The sequence below is a fragment of the Carettochelys insculpta genome, chromosome 2 (genome assembly GCF_033958435.1).
Source record: "Carettochelys insculpta isolate YL-2023 chromosome 2, ASM3395843v1, whole genome shotgun sequence".
NCBI classification, from domain to species: Eukaryota; Metazoa; Chordata; order Testudines; family Carettochelyidae; genus Carettochelys; species Carettochelys insculpta.
Genome location: NC_134138.1, coordinates 97,627,141 through 97,653,750, shown reverse-complemented (window position 1 = coordinate 97,653,750; position 26,610 = coordinate 97,627,141).

Here is a 26,610-nt window from a genome sequence, read left to right as displayed (position 1 = left end):
CTATGCACTGCTGAAAAGTACTCTGAGGGCCGCTGGTGACCACTGTCATGATCAAGAAACAAGAGGAATGCATAGACTAAGGTCACTTCTTGGTACAAGACACTAATTGGGTTTATATGTACATAGTATAGAATCATAGGTCTGGAAGGGACCTCAGGAGGTCATCTAGTCCACCCCCTGCTTCAAGCAGGATCAACCGCTGCTAAGTCATCCCAGCCAGGACCTTGTCAAGCCAGCACTTAAAAACCTTGAGGGATGGAGAATCCACCACCTCTCTAGGCAACACATTCCAATGCTTCACCACCCTCCTGGTCAAGTATTTTTTCCTAATATCTAACCTACACCTCTCCCTCTTCAACTTCAGTTCCTTACTCTTTGTTCTGCCATCTGACACCACTGAGAACAGTTTCTCACCCTCCTCTTTAGAGCTCCCCTTCAGGAAGTTGAAAGCTGCTGTTAAATCACCCCTAAGTCTTCTCTTCTGTAAACTAAACAAGCCCAAATCCCTCAGCCTATCCTCATAGGTCCTGTGCTCCAGGCCCTTAACCATTTTTGTTGCCCTCCACTGAACCTGCTCCAGGACATCCCCTTTTTTTTTATACTGGGGGGCCCAAAACTGAACACAATATTCCAGATATGGCCTCACCAGTGCCGAATAGAAGAGAAGAACTACTTCTCTAGATCTGCTCTAAATGCTCCTCCTAATGCACCCTATTATGCCATTAGCCTTCTTGGCTGCAAGGGCACACTGTTTACTCATATCCAGCCTTTCATCCACCGTAACTCCTAGGTCCCTTTCTGTTGTACTGCTGCTGAGCCAGTTGGTCCCCAGCCTATAACAATGCTTGAGATTCTTCTGCCCAAGGTGCAGGACTCTACACTTCTCCTTGTTGAACCGCATCAGATTTCTTTTGGCCTAGTCCTCCAATTTATCCAGGTCACTCTGGATTCTCTCTCTACCCTCCAACGTATCTACCACTCCCCCTAGTTTTGTGTCATCTGCAAACTCGCTGAGGGTGCAATCCAGTCTCTCATCCAGGTTATTAATAATGATGTTGAACAGCATTGGCCCCCAGAACTGAGCCTTGTGGCTCTCTGCTTGAAACTGACCGCCATCCAGATATTGAGCTATATTGAGCCATTGACCACTACCCATTGGGCCCAAACATCACGTCAGTTTTCTATCCATCTTATAGTCCAAGGATCCAATCCATAGTTCCTTAACTTATGGATAAGAACGTTGTGGGAGACTGTATCAAAAGCTTTGCTGAAGTCAAGGTATTTCACATCCACTTACTTTCCCATGTCCACAGAGCCTGTTACCTCATCATAGAAACTAATCAGATTGGTCAGGCAGGACTTGCCCCTGGTGAATCCACGTTGGCTACTTTTGATCACTTTCCCCTCTTCCAAGTGCTCCAAAATGGATTCCTTGAGAATCCCCTCCATTATTTTCCCAGGAATTGAAGTAAGGCTGACTGGTCTATAGTTCCCTGGATTGTCCTTCTTTCTTTTTTAAGGATAGGCACTACATTTGCCTTTTTCCAGTCATCCGGTATCTTCCCCAATCTCCAAGAGTCTTCAAAGATAATGGCCAAAGGTTCAGCAATGACATCTGCCAATTCCCTCAGTACCCTTGGGTGCATTAAATTCAGTTTTTCTAGATAGCTCAGAACTTGTTCCTTCCCCACAGATGACTACCCTCCACCTTCCAATACTACATTGTCTAGGACCATCACGTGGGCGTTGACTTTGTCCGTGAAGCTTTTCCTACATCATCTGTCACTAGGTTACTCTCTCATCCAATAATGGCCCCACACCTTCTCTGATAACCCATTTATTGTTAACTTGCTCGTAGAAACCTTTCTTATTACTCTTCACATCCCTTGCCAGCTGCAATTCCAATTGTGCTTTTGCTTTCCTGATTACTGCCTGGCATTCTCCAGCCGTATGTCTATACTCCTTCTTAGTCAACTGTCCACGTTTCCATTTCTTGTATGCATCCTTCTTGAGTTTAAGCTGACTATGGATTTCCCTGTTAAGCCAAGCTGGTTGCCTACCCATGTTTGCATTTCTTACTATGCAGTGGGATTGTTTGTTCCTGTGCCTTCAGTAAGACTTCTTTAAAATACTGCCGGTTCGCTTGAACTCTTTTCCCCTTCATCTTCATTTCCCAAGGGATCCTGCTCATCCATTCTCTCAGGGAGTCGAAGTCTGCTCTTTTGAAATCAAGGGTCTGTATGTTACTGCTCACCCTTCTTCCTTTTGTCCAGATCCTGAAATATACGATCTCATGGTCACTGTAGCCCAGGTTTCCCCCTACTTCTATTTCTCCTTCTAGTTCTTCCCTATTTGTGAGCAGCAGGTCAAGTTGCGCACGGCCCCTGGTTGGTTCCTTCAGCATTTGTACCAAGAAGTTATCCCCAACATTCTCCAAAAACTTCCTGGATTGTCTGTGTGCTGCTGTTTTGGTCTCCCAACAAATGTCCAGATGATTAAAGTCTCCCATGAGAACCAGGGCCTGTGACTTGGAAGCTTCACTTAGCTGACTGAAGAAGTCTTCATCTCCCTGATCTGGCTGATCTGGCAGACACCAACTACAACATCACCTCTGTTATTTCTGCCTCTAAGCTTAACCCAAAGACACTCACCTGGATTTTCTCCCTCCTTATACTGGAGCTCTGAGCAATCATACTGCTCCCTCACACAGAGCGCAACTCCTCCTCCTCTTCTCCCCCTCTGTCCTTCCTAAACAGTTTATACCCTTCCATGACTGTGCTCCAGTTATGCAAATTGTCCCACCAAGTCTCCATTATTCCAACCACATCATATTTCTTTAACTGTGCCAGGGCCTCTCATTCTTCCTGTTTGTTCCCCAGGCTTCTGGCATTAGTGTACAAGCATCTTAGCGAAGTGGCTAGTTGGCCCACTTTCTCCTCTTCGCCCAGGAAACCCCCTTGATTGTTCCCTCCTCCTTCCCCGCTTACCTCAAAGTAGCAAAAGACTGGCAAGAAATTTCTCAAAAGACATAATGAACACATTCAGGAGAAGAATGAACAAATGACTGCTGGCCTCTGTTTACTCAATAGTTAGTCAGAGATCTCCAGACACATGCAAACTCTGGCAAAATGTGTAGTTGTGATTAGAATCACTAATGCCAACCATCTAATCCACAGACACTCAAAACAGATGGAAACACACGTACCTATGGAGTATGGTTAATCTTGCTAACGTGAACTGTGTCAGTGGGAAAACCCATATAGCGGCTATGTTAAAAGGTAGGTTATAAAATCTGAAACATTTTGACAATACAAATCCAGGAGAAGTAGACACAGCATCAGATTAATTATTTTACCCATAATCTCTGTATAATCAGCACAGTGTTCTTGCAAGGATCACGTGGTAGCTTATGGCAAGCTAAAACATGGACACACAATCATGCTATGAGGGTTTGGTGAGAAGATCATTTAAGTAGTGGAAAGACTGATGTCAGTGGGCTTGGGATCAGATTGGGGTGCTAGGAGCCACTGAACCAAACTGTAAATGTTAAATAATGTAAATCCCTAAAGTCAGGGGGGTGCAGCAACACTTCTCCCATCCCTCCCCCAAGTCCCAACACCTACAGATCTAATCCTGCAAGTCCAGTTCAAGGAAAGTCTAGAGAGAGAAAAGGGATAGAGGGAGTGGGGATACTCTGTGTCGCAGGGTATCAATAAAATTATATTCAGCTATGGATATCACTGAAGTGAAAGTGCTGGTTCACTTCTGTCCATGTGACACTACAGGCCTTGAAACCACAAATCTCTCTCAAAAGTTTTCATTTTCAAAGCAGGGCTCTATAGAACAGATTGTTTAAACTTTAACAGGATACAGCAGGGTAATGAAGCCTTTTCACTGGGTAAATCTTGTATGTTATGTGGCATACAGGATACAGCGAGGTAATGAAGCCTTTCCACTGGGTAAATCTTGTATGTTATGTGGCATACTGAGGCTGAATGCATATTGAGTTACTTGCATTGCTACTATGTGCCTCTTGTTACTGATATCAGAGACCTATGACCTTATCCAGTGCACAGCTAGTCTAAAAGGAGCAGTTGGATCACTTGATGATTGCCCTGCTCTGTTCCTTCCCTTGGAAGTATCTGGCCTTGGCCAGATAAAAGGATATAGGGCTAGACAGACCATTGGTCTGACATAATATGGCCATTCTTATGTTTTTATACTAAGACATTATCTATATGTGCTGAACTGGTTGTGCAGCGTTGATGTTTGGTAAGTAGAACAGCTGGCTCAGATGAAATATAGGTAACTGCATTTAGCAGCATAGGTTAGCTTTAAAAATATGTATTTACCATTAATTTGAAACAAAGAATATCTGAGCCAGGAAAATATTCTACAACACTGATCCAATGTACTGTGTCCTCCCATAAACTCGTTGGTAGCTTAAGAGAAGTGAGTTAGGTAGACTCAGCCCATTTCCACGTAGATAGGAATCCACATCCCACAAACCAACATCAGTAACAGAGCTGACATTAAATTAAAAATCTTGTTGGGTGTGGCATGATATCAGAAAAGCCAAATACTGCTCCAGTAAGGCTGGAGACAAAAGCATTGACTCACGCTTAGCAGGGTCTTTCTAAGATAGGGTGAAAGCATAGAAGTCAGACAGTATGGGTAAGATTTGGCACTAGCCCAGCAAATACCATACCCAGTTTATGGATGAATGAAGGGCTTACCATTCTGCAACCATAATCTGATACTTTTCAAAAGCATTAAATGTACTTTTAAAAATATGAAGTCTAATGTAAATGATGAATCATTACTTTTTTTTCCAAAGCAAGGTAAAAATGAACAGTAAGGAGGGATCATTTTGTTTCATGTGTGTGTACATCAGCAGAATGTTCTTGTGATAAACACACCATTGGTCACTGGCTCTCGAGATTGTTTTTTATTTCAAAGGTAGGAGGCTAAATGCGACCTCTGGTAGAATGAGAAGACTGGTCATCTTAATGTTCATTCTTATTGCAGTAATCTATTAATACATACAAGCAGTATGAAGTGGAATCAGCCTATTCAGGCAGTTTATCATCTTTGGTAATAAAAAGAAGAAAAACTTTTCTTCAGAAGTTCAGCTACAGGTCTAACACCATGAAAGTTTGTTCATTCCTATGTGCTAGTTCTGTGTTTCGTACTAACTACTACTCAGTACAATTGTGAATGGATTACTCACTGGTGGGTAGCAACAGAGAAGTAATGCCAAAAAGGAGGCTTTCTTCTTTGTAACCTACTTAGAATCAGGGCTCACATTACATTTCGGAGCTGGTAAAATAACAATGAACAGAAAGCCTGAAGGTGACAACCTAAACATTCATCCTGCCATAAACCACATTGCTGTCATTTTATATGAGGGCCAGTTGTGCAGATGAGTAAATGATCCTCCTGAAGAGCGTGTGCATTTGGGGCTGGTCCACAGCTCCCTGCACAATTGCCCACCAGTCACAGTAGAGAGACTCTCCATCAAATTCAGCAGAAAGCAGCCAAGTAGCACTTTAAAGACGAGCAAAATGGTTTATTAGGTGAGCTTTTGTGGGACAGACCCACTTCTTCAGACCATAGCCAGACCAGAACAGACTCAATATTTAAGACACAGAGAACCAAAAACAGTAAGCAAGGAGGACAAATCAGAAAAAGATAATCAAGGTGAGCAAATCAGAGAGTGGAGGGGTGGGGGGGAAGATCAATAATTAGATTAAGTATGCAGACGAGCCCCTATAGTGACTCAGAAAGTTCACATCCCGATTTAAACCGTGTAGCACGGCTTACTCTCTGTTACTATTCAACTTCAGCAGGTTTTTCATAAGGCTCCAGCTGTGGTATCACATGCAAACCCACTAACTGCACAGGTACAATTCATTCTGCTATGTGCATAACTGCAAATAACTGCACCTGCATTTGAATGGCTAATGGTACAAAAAAACTGAGCCTGATATATGCCACACAATCTCACGGTAGTTGTGGCAGGTGCAGTCCATTCATTCTAGGCATCCTATGATTTCTGTTAAAATCCTCCCCTTCTATCATAGCATTTAGTTGGTGTCCATATGTGACTTTCAAAGTTTTGCAAAATTTCATCTGGCACTTTTAATGGTACAAACGTAAAAAGGGATGCCTGGCATGTCTCAAATGACTACTCTGTGGTCAGGTAACTCAAAGATAGTTCTACTTTACAAGCATAAATATTCCTAAATCAACCTAGATTCTTATATGGGGCTCACAAATGAGGAATGCATGAGTCGCTGAGTTACAAAACATTGGTTAAGAAACAAAGCAGTTACAAATGAGTGAAAATACAAAACTGTTCACGTACGTATCCCTTTTCTTTCTGGGATCAGGAAAAGCTCTCTCACAGCACCCAGGAATCAGTGTTACTGATGTTCACTCTGTGTGTTTTTTGTTTGTTTAGTTAATTTTGTTTTGTTTAACCACGGAACTCCAGTGCAGAAAAGTAATATTCTGGTTGCGATTTTAAATGTACAAAAGTGAACAAATGCAAAGCCTTGATTCTGTAATTGTTTCCAGTTAGACAGATCCTAGCATCCTCATGGGGTTACCTGTGTTTGGTGATTGTTGAATTAGAGCCTATGCTTGTAGAGAGAACAAAAGCTCTTGTGATAGAGGCAATGAAGTGGGTCTGAGGAGACCGAAGTTCAGCCCCATGAGGAATAACTCAGTCTCTGTTCCCGCACTCAGGGACAGCTGTAATGTCTCCTTTCTCCTATCCACCACCTAGAGTATCAGCTCTTCCCATCTCTTACTATGTATATACAATGGTTAGCACAAGGAGGTCCTGAGGTTGTTTGGGGCCTGTAGGCACTCCTGTAATACAAATAAGAAATGAGTCTAATGATTAGAATTATAATGTTCCATAACAGCCAAAGCTCTGCACAAAAGAAACATCATTGTACAGAGTAATTGAAAAAACATGCATACGTGGAAGAGAGCCATGTGGGCGTTAAAATATCCATCATAATGCTAGGCTACATTTTCTTCCCATTTAATTACAAGATAATGCAACCCTGCTGTCAGATGTTGTCAGAAGTGAGGGCCGGATTCCAAAACCTAAGTGTTTTTCATAAACTTAATTTTAACTCCTCCAGCTCAGTCCACCTCCTCCCAGAAACCTGGGTATCCTCAACAGGTAATATTTCCCCCACCAGCAAGCACTGAGTCCTCATATAAAATAAAAGGAACTTCACTTGGAACGAGATGACCCAGCATCGTGTCGGTAAAACACAGTGACGGCACACGTGAATGAATGATCAGTAAAATCTCCATCCCTACCAACATTCCCTGTAAACTGTGCACTTGTGCAGCCACTCAGGGGAGACTCCAGGGCCTCCCAGCGGGTTAGCAGAGAGCCCAAGCTCGGTTTGTGTTTCTGGTGGTGGTGCACATTGGCATATGCCTTGGTGCACATAAAAATTATTCAGCACATGGATGTTAAAAATCCACACATGGATGGAAAAGATGAGCAGGAACATTGATCTCTGTTGCATATTCAGTAGTAGTCCCTCAGCTCAGTTCCCCATCCACTGTTACAGATGTCCAGTGAGCAAATGTCCCTTTAATACATTATAATATCTAAACTGCTTCTCTGCTGTACTTCACTTCACTCACGGTTAGTGTCAGGGCACAGAATAGTCCCAATGTCTGGGAGGGCACCGGGGCAGGCCTGTCATCAGCCCCAGGGGAAGTGCTGCCTGCTCTGGACCTCAGGCTCCACCACCTAACCCAATTACAATGACTTGAGATGTACTGGTGCTCACCAGAGCTCGCTAGGTGCTGTTGTTACCCTTCAGCAGAGCGCCCCTCTGGTGTCTCTCATCGTGACATCACTTCTGCATCATGTCTTATGGCGTACGTCTCACCTCTTTGCAAAGTCTGCAGTGAAGGTGCATCTCAGGTCTGTAAGACCCCTGAGCAGAGTCCTTGTCAGGAGACCCTTTCCCTTCCCCCTCCTTGCAGTTCCATCTCTACCCAACCAAACTGGAGCTTTTGTACAATTCTTCTAGATGTGTGGTTGTTTGGATCACATGACTCTAGTGTCACTTGGAGGATTTCTGCCTAGAAAGATTATGCAAAGGAAGCTGTCTCTGTAGCTGCATTTGCCCCTGTTCACCAGTACCGGGTTGCTGAGAGCTCCTTCTTTGTGTTGGAGTTCTGGGTAAATAGCTGGGAAATCAAGCAATCCTCAGCCTCTTGCCCTCATGTTTGCCCAAAGATGATGTTGGAAAGCTCCTTCTGATAGGAAGCATCTCTTTGTTTTCCCCCTCTTCACTAGATGCTACTAGGGAGTGCCTTGCCTGTGATAGCTGCGGGCTACGGGTTTTACACTAACATGAAGAAAAGAAGATGCAGACTCCAAGTAAAAACAGTGAAATTTCCTGTCAGTGCAGCAACAAAATGAAGAAAAACCTGCTTTTCTGCAAACTGCTGTGACATCATCTTTGCAACGATCACTACAGCACACCCAGTTCAGAGGATTGCATCAACTGACTGTGACCTACAAGGTTAAGATATTAATTCAGGTTCCCTCTGCTTGATATCTCGTGTAAAATTAGTAGGAAAAAAAAAAAGAGAGAGAGCGAGAGAATGATGTGGTAGTTAGCCACCCAGTCCTTCTCAGCGGGAGGATGTAAAAGTTGAAGGCAGAGATAATATTACCTCCCTTGGGCATTAGACGCTTGGTGGTTTGGAGCACATGCCTTTGATAATCAGCATTAGTATCTCTTTCAAGTCCCTGAACAGAAAATGGGGCCTCTTCAAAGAGACTAATTCAGAAAAGAAATTGTTAAACAGGCCTGTCTAGGTTGAGCAATGCTGGAAATTAAGACCCCTGAAGGGCTAGGATTAGTGGGGAGGTCAGCACTTTTAGGCAGGGCAATGGAATAAATTAATAGGTCTCTGTGCTTCATCTGAAGCTCTAGTGATTGTCACAGAACACCCATGTGTCTCTCCCTTTCTCCCACTCCATATGCTTCCGTGATGATTAGAGTTCTGCAGTCTTGTTGGACTACAGTATGTTTTAGTTGGTCGCTAGAAGCTGATTGGCATAAGCTTTTCAAATGCTGCAGAGCTTCAATTACACACCCTTGCTGATATTTTAAATCCTCACTTTTTCTTCATTTTAATTCACTTGTAGATACTCTCCCTTTATCTGAGACACCAGAGTGTCCAAAATATACAGATGAAAGAATGGGGCTTTGTTCTTTTGCCATCAGGAATCTGGCCTGGTGTCTTTCAAACAGAGAATTACTTTATAATGATTACGTTTTCTTTGCTTTAACTTCCCTGGGGCAAGTAACCAGCTGATCTTGAAGTCTGCATACTTCTGAATGGGAATTTAAAGTAAATTTAACCTTTCCAAGTCTCTTTAGAAAACCACCTATCCTTTTGGCCTGATGGTTTCAAAGGAGCCTAAGGAAATCAGGATGCTTAATTATCTCAGGCATCTTTGATAATCCTGGTTTTTCTGGATCTGAGTGGTAATTTCCTCAAAAATGTCTATGGAATGAGAGCTGCAAGAAGTGGAGGTGTCTCACTGGTCTAGAAGAAGATGAACAACACCTCCCTAGTTGATCCTAATGAAAGAAAAAGCACACAAGACCTTTTAGTTTAGATGATTTAGAATCTAGTTATTAAGAGCCGAGTATACTGAATTCAGACTCTTTGCTTCAGAACCATTCCTACGTATTGTTCCCCCTAACAAGGTGCTAGCTTCTGTCCTCTGTAAAACATGTATGAAATGCAAGTTATAGCTATTCCACTTAGGCTTTTTAAAACAATTCATTCTGGTCTATGTCGTCTAAGGAAACCTTTTTAGGTCTTTTCTAGGAAGAACAGTGTTAAAATACAGTTCTGACTGACACAGTTTGAGTTCTAGTGTCAGAGAGGCCAACAGATTCCAGAATGCTTTGCAAGGTGTGGGGGGAGGCCCAGCTCTGCACACCCCCCGACCCGAAGGTGTGGGAGCTCAGGCAAAGTGGGTGGAGTCAGGGGCAGCCAGCCCTCAGCACTGCTCGGGGCATGATTCTGCCTTGTCCCAGCCCTCAGACACAACAGCAGCAGCAAGGAATCCCAGGCCACTTTGAATTGCGGGACCGGGGGACTGCAGCTCCCTTTGCCCCTTCTCCCTGCATCAGCAGGCCTATCTGGTGTGGACACTCTCTGAAAGACCCATTCTCTGCCCACAGATGTCTGTGTGTACGCTGACTGAATTGATCTTAGGCAACTGAAGCACTTCTTGAGTGGACAAAGAAAAGTGAAAACACTTGAAAATAAACTTAGAAAGCATTTCATATGCCAGTCAGGTTCCCAGCTCTTCACCCTCTCTCTCTCTCTCCCTTTCTGAATTCTTTTGCCCATTCCGTCTCCGCTCTCCCAAGCACCAATTATGTTGATTTATTCCAGGAGCACCGTCTTATGTTTAACCATTCTTTTCAGTTTCCAAAACTCAGTAACCAATTCTCAAGCTTTCTTCCTAAGAAGCCCCTTAAACCAGGAGGAAACGTGTTTTTAAATAACAATAAATCAAGTTCTCTCTAGGTTCACAAGCCTGGTGAGGTTGCTGAAGAAGTGGGAGCATATCATAGTGGGCAGGTTCTTTACACTGTTGTGCAAAATGCTATTGATATAAAAGAGGACCTCTCAGTTCCTGTGCTCTGCGTAGGGGAGCTCCACAGGAATTAGGAGAGACTGAACCTCCATTGCAAGCCTTACAGCAGCATCGCCACTCTACTGCTTTAGGGCAATGCCACTGGGGAAGACATTGGCCGCTGGATTTGCATGACGCTACTACATTGGCAGGCTGCTTCAAAGCACAGTTTTGAGGTTTACGCAGTGCTTTTTTTGTGCCACTACTTGCCAGTACTGAGTATTGGCACCTCAGCAGCCCCAGCCACAGGATTGGGGAGAGGGGCAGGGAGCCAGCCGAGTACCAGCTGTTCTGTTTTGTTTTGTTTTGTTTTGTTTTTAAACACAAAAAAAAAGCACTGGGTTGATGTGTGTGTGAAATGTCTGCATGGGCTTCCCTCTACTTGTTGCCTTACTGCAGAGTGAGTGGCATGATTTTTCCACCTCAAGTCTCAGTTCAATGTGTAATACATACCCAAGGTTTAAAATAATAAATGTGTTTAGCACAGAAATATCATACCTGACACTTCTGTTCTGTACTTTCCCCTGAAGATCTTAAAAGGCGTTACAAACAATTAACCCTCCCAGCACCCCGCATGAAGTAGATAAGTCCTAACTCTGTTTTACAAATGGGAAACAGAGGCATGGCGAGGCTAAGTGGCTTGCCCAAGACTACACAGATGGTGAGTGGCAACACAAAGAACAGAGCAATCCTCACTTCCAGGCCACACCAGTGTAACTGTTAGAGCTCTCTCACCACCATAAAGCTCAGATTTCCCAGTGAAATCTGGAGAGCGTTTCTTTTATCCAGTCTAATGTAACTGTGGATGTCCTTGATTATCTATTTACATGTTTAATGCTTGTTTGAATCCCACTAAACTCTAAGCCTCATTGAGCTATTATGGCAGTGAATTCCACAGGTCCATCGATTTCTGGAGAATACTAAGGTTTGGGTCGTTGGGGAGCTTATGGTTTGTTTGTTTTTTTAAATAAGGCCAAAGCAGCATGTGTAACAACTTCATCTAAAATTCAAGAAAATGTCTTGGGCGTTCCTATTCCAGTGCATAAGGGATGCCATTCACCCCTATGCAGAGGGCCAATGCAAGACATGCTCTGCATTAGCCTAAGAGCATATGCAAGAAGTAAGCTGTGTGGAGGTCTTATGCTAGGTTTCCTGAAGGGTGAATTTAATCCAAAATGAATGGCTAATCTTATTTCTTTCTTATGTTACATGAAAGAATTCCTGTTCAATAGCCAGGAGCACTATTAGGGCACTGGAACCTGATGGGCCACTTGTTTGTTTTTTAATCCTCTGTTCTGAAAGGGGAACAGCGCTGCTTTTTATTTACTTATTTTTTCCTTTACATCAGACCTCTAACTCCTTACAGGTTGAATCTCTCTCATCCAGCACCCTCAGGACCTAACCCGTGCTTAACAAAAGAATTTGCTGAACCATGGGAGGTCAATATTGTCTAGCAGCATTACCAACACTTTCACTGCTTACTGGGCTCTTAGAAGACATTTAGGGGTCAATTACAGCTAAATAACAGCACAGAAAACGGAGAGCCAGGAATGGTGGCTGGAAACAAACTTTAATGGGACCACAGGAAACTTGGCCACATCCATGATAAGCCATCACGGAAATAAGAAATCAAATCATGCCGGATTATGGATGTTGCCAGACAAGAGAGTGCCTGACTAGAGAGGTTCAATCTGTAGTGCTGTTGAATCATAAAAGTTCCAGAGCTCTATACAGTAAGGTCTCAGAGTATGCATGTGTTCGCGTAAACCCAGATTTTGCGTAAGTGGGGTCCAGTTTTTTCCACCAGCAGAACTCGTTCTGCAGCCACGAAAGCAGCAGATGGGTAAACCCTGGGGTGGAGGGGCAGTTGGGGAGGGTTAAGCCTGGCGGTGGGTTGGGGCCATGGAAGGCAGGCGGGGAGAGCTAAGCCTGGGGTGGGTTAGGGATGGATTTGAGCCAGAGCTGTGTGCGGGTAATGAGCTGGCAGGGGGGTTGAACTGGAGCCATGCTGGGGGGAGGGAGGGCGGCTTCAAGCAGAGCCGCGTGTGGGTGGCTTAAACTGGGGTGGGAGGTGGGGTGAGCTGGAGCTGTGTGTGAGGGGTGGTAAGCCAGAGCCAGGCGTGGGTGTGTGGGGTGAGCCAGAGCTGCATGCGGTGGTGGGGAGCTGACAGGGGGTTCGAACTGGGGCCAGGGAGGTTGAACCAGAGCCGCACCCGAGGGGTGGTGAGCTAGAGCCAGATGCAGGGGGTGAACAGGAGCTATGTGTCAGTGCTGAGTGGAACTGAGGGGGAGTGGGGCTGTGTGGAGCTAAGGGAGGTTGAGCCAGGGTGGAGGGAGCAAGTTAAGCACAACTGGAAATTGTGGTACAGGGTTTACTATAGGAATCAGGGTCAGACATGTAAGAGCGGGGTCGTGTACTGAGTTTGCGTACTCTGAGACCTTACCGTATGTTAATTTGCTGGCACAGCAGCTTGAGTTTTTGCAATACTTACTGGAATGCTGTTGCAAAGAGGTAGCTCTCTCAGTCCAGCAAAGAAATACCCTGGTACTCCAGCAAATACTTTAATATGGTCTGTCTCCCTCATATATCTGTACATGGGTCCAAGAGGCTTTTACATATAAAGTTCATTAATGCAATTAATAGTTTCTCTCCCCTTCATGTTGCATTTGTTACAACAAAAATACCCATTTTGTGATGGGACCCATGTTTACAATGCCAGGCTGAGTAACCAGGCAGACAGCACATAGATTGCTATTAGCTCTACTTTACATGTGTTGTCATGCTTCTTCGATTGCCATTTGTCCTTCTGCCTTGCATAAGAACAGCAAATATTCTCCCTTCAGTCTTCCCAGTAATTTTCCCCTGAGGGAAAATAAAAGAATGCATTGAGTAACTAGTCTTTCTGAGTACAGAGCTCCATGAAGATGAACGGGCCTGGAGTCCCTTGTCTGTAGATGAAAAGCCACAGCACTTTGGTGCAGTGGTTTAGGAAGCCGTTTTAGCAGTAGTAATATTGTGCTCTATATACGGTGCATTGGAGTTGTGACACACTTGGTAGAACACAGCCCATTTGGGGAACCGCTGTGGGTAGTACTGTTCAAAGAACCTTAATACTACTGGCATATTAATAAACTAAACACATCAGAAATTATGTTTCCAGCTATGGTTGACTATAAAATTATAAAAATCTCTCTTCTCAAACACAGTGGGCCACTGGCTGTTACATGCAGATTCCTCACAGTTATAGGGATTCACTGGCCAGAGATGTCAAACACCGCTAGTATCATAGATATACATTAGACTAGAGCATCAGATGTCATAGACTAGATCCTCAGCTGCTTTTCTATAGCAATTGAGTTCAGTAGACTTAACAGCTAACGACCTGATCCACAAAATCAGGTACTGTGTTAACGATTTTCAGTATATAATAAAACTGGTTTAAAACCAGAGTCTGCTAACGCAAGTGACACATGATCTTAAGTAGTTTTCAGATCCCCTTTTACAAAGGTATGCGCCGTCCACACCAGCCTACTCAATTGTGTTATCAGGGACAGATTTTAAAAACTGCTTGAAAATGGAGTAGCTGTAGTGCCAATGGGGCATAAATATCACCTTAGATCAAAGTGTGAACTCCGTCAGAGCTTGAGAGGGAATGTTAACCTAGCACTCCACTCCACTTCCACAAGGGCAAATACTGCTTGGTGGGACAAGCACGTGGTGGCAGCAGTGGTGGCTCCTGCTCGGGCCCCACCCAGCATGGCTCCAGAAGTGGTGGCTCTGGTAAGTTGCCAGCATTCAGTTTGGGGGAGGGGGTGCCTCACTCTGCGGGAGGGCATTTATTTGGGGTGGGGGGGCCTGTGGTGAATATGGAAGGACAACAACCACAAGTGTGTCGATCCTGGAATTACTATTGGACACCACTGCTGTAGGCGGTGCTCAGCCAATGTGGATGCTTGACTTGAAACAGTGACTGCGTAGCTCTGCAATCTGAAGAGGAAGACTTTCTTCTCTTCACCCTCTAGAAAGGCTTCCCAGTAAGGCTCAGGCTATGTACTGGGAGTAGGAATTTAACCAATGAGAGCCTGTGTCTGTTTATTTTTGTTGGTGGGGAGTGAGTTAAAGGAACCTCAATCCAGAGGTGGAGAAACCGATTCTAGGCTACATTCACAGCCCTATATCATGCCCTTTGCACTGCTCCGCCAACACAAAGAACTGAAACCTCCAATCATTAATCCATTGAAACCTCCAAGCATTAACATATAACTCTGGTCTTATGCTCCCACTGCCAGAGACTCCTGTGCAACGAGTGTGTTGAGGACAGGGCAGGCAATGGGTGCGGAAAGGAGTTGATGAAGTGATTCTCAGCCTGCGTATGGTCCCTAGGGGCACCAGAGCCAGCTGGTATGGTTTAGATCCATTTGAGAGACTGGACCCATGTGTTAAAAGAGCAGGACAGGTTGTAATATTGGAGGTTTATCTGGGCACCCCTGAGAGGGCCAGATCAGGGCAAATTGTATAAACAGAGCTACTTACAGCCCAAGATTAGGGGTCTTCCACTATAGGGTACACCAGTTACAAAGAGCACTTCTCATGCCACACTGGCCAGCAAGAAGTCACAAGAAATTCCCTGGCACACGCCAGCTTCTCCAGTGCCACAACCCGTATCCCTCCTTACACAGAAGAGGTTATGAAAAGCAATTTTACCAAATCCAAATAGAGTCTTATGATCCTAAAGGACCAGCCACATTCCCATATGAATTTATATATCAGATCCCACCCAAAAGAACGCACTGTGCCAATCCTTTAGAATCTAAAATCTAAGGTTTGTTAATAAAAGAAAGGAGAGGTTGAGAGTAAAATTGTTAAGCATTCAAATTACATACAGCAGTCACAAAGTTCTTGATGCAAGCTTGCAGCAGAGATAGAATAGGCTATTTGTTAAGTCTCTGGAATACATCCTTGGATAGGATGGGTCATTAGTACGTCTGGGCCCACATTCATAGCAAAGATGCTCCTGAAGTGATAAGTGGGAGTGAAGACAAACATGGAGGAATCCCAGGGCCATCTTTATACCCTTGCCCATGTGGAGGGAATTCCATTGTTCTCCGTGTGAGCATGTCCAAGGCAGAGCCTGCCACATGAGCAGGTCACCTGTCCAAGTCCTTTTTAGGCAATGAGCCACTACCTATCTGCTGGACTACAGGCTTATAGTCAAGTTCCTTAGACATGGATTGGCACCTGATAAGGCCGTTTGTCGGTCACATACTGATTCACCCGACTAGTAACCCTTTCATAACAGGTTGCCAAGCCTCCTCTTGAGGTCTCCCAGAAACAAACATTTCAAATCCAAGTAACTTCACGTATAAAAATGATACATGTGTATGAGCAGTAAAAAGAGAATCAGTGTATCAGAAGCATTCAGTTGACACCTCACTTGGCCCACTTTGCACAAGATTTGGTACAAACAGAGAACAGTGAGCATAACAGTGGTTTGCCCTGTCCTCTCAAAATCCAGTAGCATCACGCAGGTCAGACATTTTACTGAGGGAACTTCCTTCAGTATAAGTCGCAGAATCTACTTGGTAAGCACTCACCTAGAGGAAGCAACGTTCACAGCTGTTTAAAAAAAGAGAGACTCTACAACCTTCCTAAGCTGGCAGCTTTGTTGTACAATCAATCCTGCTCTGCACCCAGCTGGCTGCAAAATGCTAGCGTTCAAAGGGTTAAAATACTACTGAAATCACAGCATTGCTGACTGCCTGTCATTGCAGCATGATCCATGCATCAACCGTTGCTGCCAAACCATAGTGTGACAGGTTCAGTCACAGAGATCCCCTTGAGATGAGACTGTCACCTGATGTGCTGGAATACCACTGAGCCAATCTTCCTTCCTGGGTACCCCATTTAGGCTGTGTCTACACTAGCCCAAAACTTTGAAATGGCCACGCAAATGTCCATTTCGAAGTTTTGGGCTAGTGTAGACGTAGCCTTAGTCTCTCTTGCTGAGCCAGTCCCTCTGACCTCCTTTGGTGCTGAAACAGAGGTAGGCTCCCAGCCCTGTGCAGAATAATGCAGACCCTGCGATCACCACAGCTCTGGGAAGGCTCAGTCAAAAGGACTTGCCACAGCACCCAGGTACACACCTCAGTGCAACCAGAACCCCAGATAAATCCATCTTACTCTATATAATGTTTTATACAGAGCAGGGTCTTAGCGTCTGCCTTGTCTTACATAGAGAGACACAGTGTGCACACACACACACATATCCCTGGTAACAATTCACACTAGTTTATTAATAAACCAAACTGATTTTATGAAGTATAAAAAAGTAAAGTTTCAGTGGTCATAAGAGTTAGCTAACAGAACAATGTAGGTTACTAAACAAAAACAAGCACAAGCTAAATTTAACCAAGAGAACTTGTTACAAATCATAATTTATCATCCTACTTCAGGGTGGCCAATAAGCAGCCTGCAGACCAGATGTGATTCACACTTTGTTTACCTGCAGGTCTGTAGGTACGGCTGCTCCTGGCTCCCACTAGCCATGGTTCACCGCTCCCTGACAATGAGAGCTGTGGGAAATGGGGCAAGTTGGGCCAATGCTTCCCACAGCTTCCATTGGTTGAGAATGGCAAACTGTGGCCAATGAGAGCTGTGAGCAGCCACACCTGTGGATGCTCTGGTACATAAAGCATCTGGCAATCCACCAGGGGCTTAACCTGGTGAACCACTTCTTGTTCATGAGCTGCTTATTGCCTACCCCTGCCCTAGTTCTTATTTCAGATAAAATCCTTCTCAGGCCAGGGGTGTCCTCTCTGACCCGGGTCTAGCAGTTCTCCTTTACCTCTGTCCTTGCAATTTTTTTGTTTCCAGTTGTTTTTAAGTATCGTCTTGGGTGGGGGACACACTCTGTAAAACCAGCTGAAGACAGGCATTGTTTACTGTCCTTGCCTCATACAGAATTTCCCTCACGTGGGAAGCCTTTGTTTCACTCCCCCATAGCCCCTCTGTGGAACAATACAACATTCAAGAGGGATTCCAGTCTCAGGCGACATGATCACATGTTTTTGTAGTGACCCAGAATCCATGACTTAGCAGCAGTGTAGCGAGACTACAGGAAGTTCTCCCCTCACTCAGTTGTCTCGAGCTAATGGGCTGTCAGCTCTGAGTCTGTCTCCTTGGTTGTTATACCTCATGAGGTGGTAACAGGGTTTTCCCTACAAGAACATAATAAGTCTACAGTCAATGCTAATTTCAGATACAGAAATGCTCTGTATGACAATAGAACAGGCACATTCAGCTGCTTACAACTTTTCCAGTGAAACCTTAGATGGAGTATACTTGCATAAAGTATTTTCCAGCTATGCATATTCATAGGCGTACTTCCACACAGAATATGAAAAGCACTGTCACACACAGCACTGCTGACACTTCTGCACACGGAAACACGACAGAATGACTGAGCCTATGGCCCAGTGTAAGCAAATCAGGCACTTTTCTTTGGAGACATCCTGAGTATACACTGCTTGCTAAGCAGTGCAGTCCCAGCACTTTTCCTTTTGGGGCCAGGGACTTCCTCTGTCCTCCCTCACCCTCCTAACTCCTCTGCCAAAGTATACACGCACATGCACAAACATTGATGAAATACTTCAAGTCCTACAAAGGACTAGAGCCATCCAGCCTAGCCCTGAAGGGCAAATTGACCCCAAAAAGGAATGCTAAAGGGTTCCAAGATAAATCTGTTGGCACAGCTTGCGAGGGGGATTTGGTGCCACAGTCTCTGTTCATCCTTACATATTATTGCCTCTTAGGGCAGGATGAGTATCAACACAGGGGGTGGTGGACCTTTGTCATGCACAAGGAATGTTAACATTATCCAGATTTAAGCAGCTCTGTCTGGAGAGTGGCTTGTATCCCGAAATTCGTTTTTCCATGTATCCATCGTGAGCTCTTAATAAGATCTTTTTAAAGCCTTCTTTGTTGTCTTCTGTTCCCAACAGGGCTATCTGCTGGCATTTTCCATCCCTGCTGTTGCATGTGGATTAGGCCTCGAAGTTTATGGTGTCAGCCCTACAAAATGAAAGGGACTTAAAAAAACAAACAAAATAAACCCAAAGAGAGGATTCATGTCCACTGCAAAAACAAAACAAAAAAGGCAAACATGTTCCAAGCAGCAACATAAAAAGAAGTGGGGACTTTTGATGCTTTTTATATCCCCTGCTGAATTATAGGGCACAGCACAGGATCTTTTGACACAACTTTTTCTAACTTTATTTAGTTCAATGAGTCATGTGTTCCCAGCAAGATTAATGAGACTAACTCCTTTAGCTATACCCTGACCTGTCTTTATCCTAAATTGTACTGATCCATTTTAAAAGTACCGAAGAGCAGCCTTCAGTGAGGTCCAGCCATGCTGCTTGTCCCAGCACCACTCAGTGTGGGTCATCTTGCAGGAAGACAGCCATTATTATGGATCAGTTTGAGACAGAGCCTTTCAAAATGGTTTACACGTCTACCAATGAGGACCCCAGTCCTGCACTGTGATGTGGGTGGGCTGAGCCATGCACATCCCACAGCAGGACTGGGGCCTACATACATATTGGACGCTATATTCCCTTTTGGCTCACAGACGGAAACACCTGGAATATTCCGTGGCCGTTCTCTAATGGTATTGCAGGCATCATGCCCTAGGAAAATGTGGGAGAGGGGAGGCAGGAAAAGACAGCCATTTTGTGTATTGCCAGATTGCCACAGATATCCCTTGCATTTCTGTCATTTTTCTCTGTCAGTACAGGCCTGGGATGTGCCCCGGCCATGGGAAATGCGTGACCCAGGCTCTTCAACAGCGCTTATGGAGCTCTGAACATTAGTTACCACTACTCATGTCAGAGTTACTATCTTCTTCCTTTTTGCAGATGGACTGGGTGAGAAGGATCATGTGACACATACCAATCGGTACTGAGCTCTGCTCCCGAGCTCTCCCCCCCACCCCCAGGATTTCCTAAAAGAGTGCGTAGAACTACCAAAAGGGGCTGATGGTGCCTCCATGGTAGGGTTGAATGTACTGCACAGTCACCTTTCCTAACTGTGCTGCCACGATCTGCTTCCTACATGGCCATGCTGCTTCTGCTCCTCTCACGCTGGGGAATAGAGGGAGACATACAGGCAGGAGCTACGTAACAGCTTCAGCCAATGTGCAACTATACAACAGCTTCAAGACAGGCAAAGGGAAAGTCTATATCCAGTTAAAACTGGAATTTAAATGGACAGAGTGTGATCAATTGTCTCAGTGGGCTTCTCTGGGCAAAACCACCTAACAGATTTTTAGTCTAAGGTGCTACAGGTCTGTTTGTTATTTGTGAAGAGCTATAGATTAATACAGCTTCCCCTCAGGCTATTTATAATGCAAAGCTGATAACTACCAAAGATGAATTACAAATCCTTCCACGGAGAAGAACAATCTTAGCAAATTATTAAATAAACCAGGTGTATTCCTTCCATTGCACCCTGCAGTGTAGGTTTATCACTGAGCATCCAAGGTGTATCACTTTTTTTTTTTTTTTTTTTAAAAAGGCTTTCCATTCTTAGTGCATTCTCCTCCTCTAACTCTAGGTAATCATTCACCTTTCTCCCAAGCTCTAGCATAGAAACATTTATTTATGTTAGCTCTTGAAAAGTGCTTATGTGCTTTCCAACCAGACAAGACAGAAGGTTTTAAAGTTGTTGCTGGTTTTTACCGCTTTATCTACTCTAAATGGGAAAACTGCACAACTGGGTGGAGGCCACTATGAATGAAGAAAAACTGTGTGCTCTGGAAAGAAGTTTAGTTATAAAAATGCACATATTAAATCCTAGTCTTAAAATTGAACTTCATTGAGATACTGTTGGCGGCTAGACAGGGAGCCAGTGTTAAGTTCTGAAACTTAATGGGGATTGTTCCACAATGTGTGCCTGGCCCGAGGGCAGAATAGTTACTTGGTTAGCAGGCTGGACATTTAAATTGTAATATTAAAAAATCACACTGGTGCCATTCTTCATTCTTCTTCTTAGTGAAGAAGTGCTTAACGAGAGACTGGTGATCCTAAAGGATCCTGCTTAGTGTGTGCGGCAGGGGCAGAGGAGCAAGGTTTGCCTTTTACAAGTCACAGAGTGTTGTGCTCCAGACACCTGTCAGCCAAAGATCTCAAGTCCTTGGAAATACATTGTGGGCAGCTTCTGCTGCAAAGGCTGAGGTTGTTTCACAGGCAGATGTCTATAGCTAAGCTTTATAAACTTCTTAAACTAGACTGAGTGGTGAACTGCAAACATCACAGCCTAACAGTGTAGCTCTGTGTTGTTACTCTTGAGGTGACCTGATTGTCAGAGCTTCAAAGAGGGACAGGCAGTTCCAAGTGAAGGAGGGGAGAGACTGTCTTTTACTGAGACTAGAGGGTCTCCTCTGGGCCCTTGCTCCAGGGTTATGTTTAAAACAACTCAATATGCAAATAATGCCCAGCTATTGCTTTATGCTATCACTGCAGCTGAATTCCCTGCCTAGTTCTCATGTAGCTTCACTGTGGTCCTGCTGGTACAATAACCATATTAGGTTTTGTATGTAGTGCTTCCAGTTCAGTCCCATAGATCTCAAAGTCCTGTTTGAAGCCTTGATTCAGAAAGATACTTAAGCAAATGCCTAATTGTCTGCATAGTGGGACTACTCACATGCTTAAAGTTAAGCATTCTTAAGCGCCTCACTGAAGCAGGTCCTTAAAGCGAAAGAACCAGAATAATGGTAGTCAGCAAAAGTCAACACTGAACACAGGGGATGTGGGGAAGGGAGGTATCAACAGAAGGAGGCCTGTTGTGCCTAAGTCAGGATGGCTTGTCAGCTATATCTTAACAAGACAAAGACGTTTTTCCCCTGAGACCAGGCTACTGGGTCTTTAATCTTTGTACATACCAAATAATATTTCTCATTCTTATCGCATATTGGTATATCATAACGATGTTGATCACCTCCTTTCTGATTAAAGAACTCTGAATAAGGCCAGCCAATGTTATTATTGATGCCTTAAAACTAACATTAATATCAAACCAGAATCTTACAGGGAATGCATTAATAATGACATCAGAATAATGCATATAGATTATTACAGAATTTTCAAAACTGAAGAGCAAAGCCTCAGATGTAGTTTTACTTGTCCGTTGATCACCCTGTTAAGTTTCTTAGATTAGGTACGCAAGTAGTTTGAGGATAAACGAGAAAACTGACTCATAACCTCATCCCAACAAGGAATCAAATAAAAATCATTTCTGAAGCACTGTTAACAGCTATCCCTTCAAATGTGTGAGTCCCTCACCATTTGTGGTTTTGGCTGTAAGATACTGAAGTCATAGAAATACATAGAACTTACATAATACTGTACATCTTCAAAGCCCTGGTCAAACATTAGCAATTGTTGTTTGTACAGGGCTTTGAAGTTGCAAAGTTTGCCATATGTGCTAAGACCTGGATAATTATTGGCAGTATGGTTGTGTAATTAATAATACTCATCCGGTATGGCCACAGATGAGGACACAAAGCATTAAGTGACTATATAGTAAGTCAGTGGCAGAGACAGGAGCATTTGGTACCCAGATCTGGTCTCACTCCTCAAGATCAGTGTTTTGTTTTGTTTAAAAAAATAAATACATAAAACAAAAAAAAAAGAAGCCAGTACTCAGCTGGCTCCTTGACCTCTGCCCAGGCTCTTGGGCTGGGGCTGCTGACAGGGCTCTGCGCTCCAGCCAGCTACCTGCCACAGGGCTACTCGGGAATCTATCCTCCCATCCAGTTCCTGGGGCTCGAGCTGTTGGCGGGGCTCCCAGCCCCAAGGATGCCAGAGCTTACTCAGCCCTGGCCAGGTACTCACAGCTGAGGCTAGTATGATCCCCTGCCTCTTGGCCAGGGATTACACAGCTGGGGCTGCCAAGGTGTCAGGGTGAAGTAATGGCCCATACCGACTCAAAAAGAAGCACTGCTCACAATTATGCTGCTCAACTAATGTGAGAAAGTCTGGTAACACACACTACAGTATTTGCAAACTGACCTAAAGCTTTATTATCTATGGCAGTTATCTGTGTCATAAAGATTCTTTTATGTACTTTGCTTTACCTAATTCTTGACTTCCCCCCGATCCTTCTGCCCCTCTGCTCTCTGATTTGCTCACCTTGATAATTTTTCTGATTTGTCAACCGTGATTACTATTTTTGGTTCTCTATGCCTTAAATAGTTAGTCTGTTCTGGTATGGCTATGATCTGAAGAAGTGGGTCTGTCCCATGAAAGCTCATCACCTAATAAATTATTTTGTTAGTCTTCAAAGTACTACTGGACTGCTTTTTTGTTTTGATAGTGTGTAGACTAGCATGGCTTTCTCGGTTACTTTTTGTTTGATTTTAATGACTAAAATCAGTTATATAATTACTGGACATTCGACACCTCAAGCTAGTGTTATCAAGAAATAGCTAGTCTGCTAGCACTGTTTAAAGAGTCAAAATATCCTGACTTTTGACATTGAGATCAGTTGCTAGAAAAAAGGCAGGAATTAAAATCATGTTCATAGTAAAGATATTCTGAACGTGTGAGCTGTTGGACGGGACCTTTGCTCTGTTATTCCAGGAGTGTTTTTCCTCAGATTAAGATGTTGAACTTGACCTAACAATTCAATTTCATGCTTCATCAATATTCTCCAAAGGGATATTATACAAACACTGAAAGGAAATGTGTTATGCTAACCAAGATAACAAAGATCAATAAAAATATTAGCCTGACTGTCCACAAGTTCAGGTTTGAAATTAGATGAAGGCTTCCAACTATCAGAGGAATGATATTCTGGGACAGCCTTCCATGGGGATCAGTGGGGAAAAAGAACATAGCTGGTTTCAAGAGAGGTTTTGATAAATTCATGGAGGGGTGGTATGATCAGACTGCCTACAATGGCATGAGACCTGTCTGTGACACTGGTAACACATCTCCAGCAGCTGGAGATGGGACACTAAAGGGCTCTGAGTTACTACAGAGCATTCTGTCCCAGGTGTGTGGCTGGTGACATGCTCAAGGTGTATTGCTGATTGCAACATTTGGGATTGGGAGGCTTTTCCCCCAAATCTGACTGGCAGAGACTCAAGGGGGGTTTCACCTTCCTCTGCAGCATGGGACATGGGACACTTACTACTTTAAACCCAAGCACATGGTGGATTCTTTGCAACTGGAGATCTTTAGATCACACTTTAAGGACTGTAGTAATTCACACATAGGGTAGGAGTGGGTGACGTTCTGCCTGTGATATTGAGAAGTGGGAGGGACCTTGAGAGGTCATTGAGTCCAGCCCCCTGCCCTCAAAGCAGGACCTATCACCATCCCAGACCAATTTTTTTTTTAAATTTATTTGCCCCAGATCCCTAAATCCCCTCAAGAGCTTAACTCACAACCCTGGGTTCAGCAGACCAATGCTCAAACCACTGGGCTATCCTTTTCCCTTGAAATAAAACATTTGAGGCCTCAACAACAACTGAATTCCCAACCCCTGGTTTAAAAGGCCAGTGATTTAGACTGAGCTATTCCTCCTCAGACTGGATGAGGTCAGTGGTCTCTTCTGGCCTTAAAGTCTATAGGTATGTCCACACAGCAGTTAAACACCCATGACTGGCCTGAGCTGGCTGACTCAGGCTCAGGCTGCAGGGCTGTAAAATTGCTGTGTAGACATTCACAGAGACCCCAGAACTCAGGCTCTGGGCCAGCTCTGAAGAGGGAGGCTTTCAGGACTCAGGTTCCAGCCAAAGCCCAAACATCTACCTAGCAATTGTTAGCCACACAGTCCAAGCCCTGCGTGCCAGAGTCAGCTTATTCAGGCCAGCCCCGAAGGTGCTACGCATCTCTTATTCCAGTGTAGCAGTATCCTCTGAGTCTAAGAACTGTTCAGTGTTCTAAGGTGTCCTGGCAAGATGTTAAGTGATCTGTTTCCTTTCATACACTTGGTTCAAATGCACTGACCAGGAGGGTCAAAACACACATTAAGAGTTTCTCTGCATCTCTCAAATTAAAAATTTCCAGAGCTGGAATTCAATCAGTTTGAAAGGAGAGGTTGGAAAAATTTGACTGACCTGGAACCATCACAGCAGATTTCTTTTGAAACATTTCTGCTGGTTTTATTCAAAGATGGAATACATTATTGGGCAGAATGAATACTAAATTGTTTTGACCCACAAACGTCTTTCCAGCTTTCTGCTTAAAACCTGTTACTGATGGTAAGGCCTGTACATCTGTTTATGTGACTGCACTAGAATCAATGGGAGAATAAATTATAGACATATGCACTAGGTGTTAGAAAATAGTCATATTACTATTTACCTATTCTATACAAAGGTTGTTTTTAAAAGACTTCAGATTTTGTCTAAAATGGTATATTCTTTCTATGCAGAAGCAGAAGTTTTGTTGTTGTTTTTCTGTGAAGAAGCTCTCCTAAAGAATTTTCAGTGGTTGCAATCATGGGTCACGATTTACAGAGGTGAGCAGTGGTGCTCAATGCTTCATTTTTTTTTTTATCACCCAAGGTAAGACACATTAGATGGGACTGATTTTTACAAAGGGCAGAAATGAAAGATTGGTCAGTTAGAGTGCGAAACAGTCCAGGGGACAGTAAACTACTAGCCACCACCCTCGGTACACGTGAGAATGACGGTGTGCTAGTGCCTGCCTCAGGTACATTGGAAGACCTATTTCAACGTATAGTTGATATCAACAGCTGAAACTGGTGCACAACCTACGAAATACTGTTTCTCTGTTTCCAGGCATGTTGCTCTTAATCCAGAACCACTTGGGCTGGATGTGAACCAGAGAGTGAGGGAAATCCCGAATCTTGTGCTTCATATGCCATTGCCCTCAAGGCATCCAAATGCGGGGGATAACTGTAAAGCTTCAGTTATGTTCCTAGCATACACACCTCTCTTCAGTGAGGAAAGCAATCATGTGATAACCAGGCTTCAGGTGCTGCAAAGATGAGGATCATCGGGAACTCCAATATTCTTATTGTTTCTGCTCCAGATGTACATAAACCATTTGGACTGAATTGCTTTGTCAGTCAAGGGAGAGTGCTGGGGATCTGGCAGGTGAGAGCCATACCTCAGACTTTACTGAGGCACCTCTCTGCCAGTTCACTAAATGGTTCATAGTCTCTTTGGATTCACTGCTGCTCCTGGACACCAATACAGTAGCAGTGCCCAGACACCTTTTCCCCATCTTCAGTCATCCAGGGAAAGCGGTCAGAATGGTATCCTCTGAGCCTTATTGGTGAAAGGCCCTCAGTGAGACTCCCTCCTGGCAGAAATCAAAACAGGCTTGAATCTCCTAGGCATTAAGACAACTCGAGACTCAGTTTGAGCAAACCCTCCTCTCAGTAATAATTAGAAAATGGCCCTGAACTGCCTTCTTCTCTGAAGAAGTGGGCATTACCCTTAAAAGCTGATTACCTAATAAATGCAGGACAGCTTCTTCTTGTGAAGCTACAGACTAACATGGCTACCCCTCAGAGCCCAAACACCAAGTAGTTAGGGCCACAGGCTGACACCCCTGCTCATGTTAAGTACTTCCTTACTAGAAGAGCCAGCAGTCTCACCATATTCAACATAGTAACAGAGAGGGAGCCGTGCTAGTCTATATACTATCAAAACAAAAAGCAGTCAAGTAGCACTTTAAAGACTATCCAAATAATGTATTAGGTGAGCTTTCATGGGACAGACCCACTTCTTCAGACTATAGCCATACCAGAACAGTTCTGGTACGGCTATGGTCTGAAGCAGTGGGTCTGTCCCACGAAAGCTCACCTAATAAACTATTTTGATAGCCTTTAAAGTGCTACTTGACTGCTTTTTGTTTTC